This window comes from Pinus tabuliformis, chromosome X (genome assembly GCF_031772625.1).
Source record: "Pinus tabuliformis cultivar Carrire ecotype Pingquan chromosome X, CPIR1, whole genome shotgun sequence".
NCBI classification, from domain to species: Eukaryota; Viridiplantae; Streptophyta; class Pinopsida; order Pinales; family Pinaceae; genus Pinus; species Pinus tabuliformis.
This window is the reverse complement of record NC_142308.1, coordinates 1546329677-1546333959: the sequence shown is the minus strand read 5'-3', so window position 1 is coordinate 1546333959 and position 4283 is coordinate 1546329677.

Sequence of the window (4283 nt, the reverse complement as noted above, 5' to 3'; positions counted from 1 at the left end):
TCAAAATTCCAGACAACACCATATGAAAATCATGTCAGTTTGGAAAGCAAACCAGAACTAATTTTCCTGAGAAGGAAGGATCAGCTAGCATGCCTCTTGAGCTAGTACATACAGATACATGTGGTCCATTCAGAAAAAGAACACCTCGAGGAGAAGAATATTTGATATTATTCATTGACGATTTCTCCAGGTTTGTCTGGTTAGGACTTATGAAGCACAAAGATGAAGCATTCGAAAAATTCAAATCTTTCAAAGCCTTGGCTGAAAATGAATCAGGACACAAAATTAAGTGCCTCAGATCTGATAGAGGTGGGGAGTTTACCTCGAATGAATTTTTCGATTTCTGTGAAGAACATGGGATAAGAAGAGAATTCTCTACAGCTAGAACTCCTCAGCAAAATGGAGTTGTGGAAAGAATGAACAGAACAGTCCAACAAATGGCTCGTGCTATGCTTGATGAATCAGGTACTCCAACAACTTTCTGGGGTGAAGCTGCACATGCTGCGGTTATTATTCTCAACAAAACAAATGTCCGAGTAAACAGCACTCAAACTCCTCATGAGCTCTGGTGTGGTAAGACTCCTTCGGTGAAGCACTTCAAAATCTTTGGGAGCAAATGTTATATTAAGAATACTGATGAGCAACTTGGCAAACTTGAACCAAGAGCAGATGAAGGCATTCTTCTTGGTTATTCTCCACATAGCAAAGCATACAAGTGCTACAATAAAAGACTTGGCAGAATTGTCGACAACATTGATGTTGTGGTTGATGAGAAGGGATACATTCCTAGGCAAGTTCATCATGAAGACATCGAAGAAGATGAAGGCTACCCTCAAAGACAGAATGATGAAGAAGAACCTCAAGAAGAACCAGAGGAGCAGACAAGAATAGAAGAGAAGACTCCATCCAGATATGTTCAGAAGAATCATCCAGAATCTCAGATTGTGGGGCAGAAAGAAGCAGGAGTACAAACAAGAAGAACAATTGCAGAAGCTTCAAGCTATTTGGCATTACTCTCTTCCACTGAACCACAAAATGTGAAAGAGGCATGCAAAGATGAATGTTGGGTCAAAGAAATGGATGAAGAACTTGAGCAGATAGAAAAGAACAACACTTGGGAATTGGTTCCTAGACCAAAAGATAAGAATGTCATAGGGACAAAATGGGTCTTCAAAAATAAATTGAATGAAAATGGAGAAGTAATTAGAAACAAGGCCAGACTTGTTTGTAAAGGGTATGCGCAGCAAGAAGGAATAGATTTTGAAGAGACCTTTGCTCCTGTTGCAAGACTTGAGGCCATCCGAATGTTCCTTGCTCTCTCAAGCTTTCAAAACTTCAAGGTATTTCAAATGGACGTGAAATCAGCCTTTCTGAATGGAGACTTAGAAGAAGAAGTATATATTGAGTAGCCAGATGGTTTCATTCTTGGGAATGATCCAAACCTTGTATGCAGATTGAAAAAGGCTCTCTATGGTCTCAAACAAGCTCCAAGGGCTTGGTACTATCGTTTGGACAAATATCTTCACCAACAAGGTTTTTCAAAAGGATCAGCAGATAGCAATCTCTATATGAAAGTTGAAAATAACAAATTGCTAATACTTGTTGTGTATGTAGATGATATTATCTTTGGCAGCAATGAAGAGGCTATGAGTCAAAACTTTGCCTTGGTTATGCAGAAAGAATTTGAAATGTCATTACTTGGAGAATTGACATACTTTCTTGGATTGCAAATCCAACAAAATGAAGGAGGTATTTTCTTGTCTCAAACCAAGTACCTCAAGCAGATCTTGAAGAAGTATGGCATGGAAGATTCAAAGCCAGTATGTACCCCCATGGTTACAGGATGCAGCCTCAGTACAAATGATGAATCAGCAGCAGTTCATCAACCAACTTATAGATCCATGATTGGGATTTTGCTTTATTTAACAGGTACCCGACCAGACATTATGCATGCAGTAGGAATTGTTGGAAGATTTCAAGCCAACCCAAAGGAAACTCATCTTCAGGCAGTCAAAAGAATCTTCAAGTATCTTCAAGGGACTCAAAACTATGGCTTATGGTATCCTAGAGATACAGACCTCACTCTTCATGCTCACGCAGATGCAGATTGGGTCGGAAGTGTGGATGACAGGAAAAGCACAAGTGGTGGTGCATTCTTCATGGGTTCCAGATTAGTATCTTGGTTCAGCAAGAAACATAGTTCGATTGCTTTATCTACAGCTGAAGCAGAATATGTGGCTGCGGCATCTTGTTGCACACAACTTCTTTGGATGATGCAGACCTTGCGGGATTTTCAAATCACTTGCACTCCACCTGTCTCTATCTTATGTGATAATACAAGTGCAATCAGCATTTCAAAGAATCCAGTCATGCATTCAAAGACCAAGCACATACCAATCAAGTATCACTTCCTCCGGGAACAAGTGCTTGAACAAAAGGTCAAGCTGGAGTATGTTTCTTCTAAAGAACAAGTTGCTGATATTCTCACAAAACCACTGCCCAGGGAGACTTTTGAATATCTCAGACAAAAGCTGGGAGTAGTTGATGCTTCATCTTGCTGTTGAAGCTTGTCTGTTCTAAAGAAAAGTTGGTGTACGCGTGTTGTATAAGGGATATCCGCGTACATACGCTGATTTATGTAGGTGAATTCGCCTATATGGAGTTCTGAACAGCAAAGGCAGACTCTGGTTGGAAAAGGTCTGAGATGGTTATGCTAGAGTCCTTCAGGCACAGTTTCAGGGGGTGCAGCAGGCACAGTTTCAGGGGGAGCAGCTTAAAGTCTAATAAAGCATTGTTGGCATTTAGATGTTTTGGTTCTAGTTCACAACTGTTGTTGGTTTCAGGAGAAGGAGCACAGAAGGAAATCTTGGTTGCTGATCTAAAAGATTATTATCAGATGCTGCTGGTGACTTTCATAAGTCTTGGTCTAGATCTTTCGTCTCTATGTCATGTATCTCTTTTGTGATATCTCTTTTATGATGTCAAGGTCATGTAATGGCCTATGTTGGTTTCTCCACTATGCCTGGGATGAATGATGTAATGTAACTGGTTGTTATATGTAAATTTCTGATGTATCCCCTCTTGGTTGGGATTATGGATGTATGTATTGAGTCTTTTGGTGATAGGAAGGTCCTTTATGATGTATACGTCTTGGTTCTTCTTGAATAACATCTTTTGCAGATCTTGCCTACAGTCAGGGGGAGCATGTTCAGCACAGCAGAGCAGAGATATCAGCATGTTCTCAGGGGGAGCACAGCCCTTTGCCCTTGATGACAAAGGGGGAGAATGATTCTAAGGATCTTGGGGTTGCCATCAAGTCCAAAGGGGGATATTGTTGGCATTTTGGCACAGGTGTGGCGCTACGGTACAGGTGTTGTCCTTGATGGCAACTCTCTTTGATGATAGATCTCAGTCCAGACTACAAGAATGAAGAGAAATTTCATATACGCAGGTTCATTAAGCCCAAGCTGCGTATACACGCTGGTATGCTATATACTAAGTCGCAGATACGCAGGCTAGCTATATACGAAGTTGCATATACACGCAATTTCATGAACAGAAAAGTGCATACATGTCGAGAAGCTTTCTTTTGGTCCGTGGTAGTTAGTCCTCGGTACTTGAGCCTATGTTTTTGGACCAAGGTATCTCGACAGTCATGTTGATCCCGAGTTTTGAAGTTGATGGTATTGGGTTACTATGGTTTTGGACCGTGGTATTGTGAAGGGCCTAAGGCTATATAAGGAGAAGAAGATCATTAGGCAAGGGCACTGAAAAAGTCTTGAATATCTGATAAAGAAAGAGATCTAGTATGCAGGTTCTGGGTTGCTTGATTTAAGCTAAGGAGAGATCACACCGGTTGATGGAAGACTAGATCTAAGGATAGATCGGGATCAAATGGTTTGAAATGAACTATCGGTATATGGTTGATTACGCATATTTTTAGATCTGCATACTGACGCAATGTTATGTTCTAGGTATGACTGATGTCTGGTACAGCTGCAAGTTATGAGAAATTATTTTTAGATCTGTACGCAGGTTTTCTTTGGTAAAAGCGCGTGTATACGCGGGTTGGTTTCATTGAAGTAGCATATATCTTTTGAAGCTTAATTTTTGGGTTGCAGTTGGGTCTGACTGTTATTGCAGAAGTTCTGTAGTCTGCTCTGTGTTCTGGTGACTGGGTGTTGACAGGGTTTCAGTGGTTCAGTGATTCAAAGATTGATGATGCTAGTATGATCTGTTATGAAAATTGATGAATTGTGGTCTTCAGATTGTAATGTTGTGCT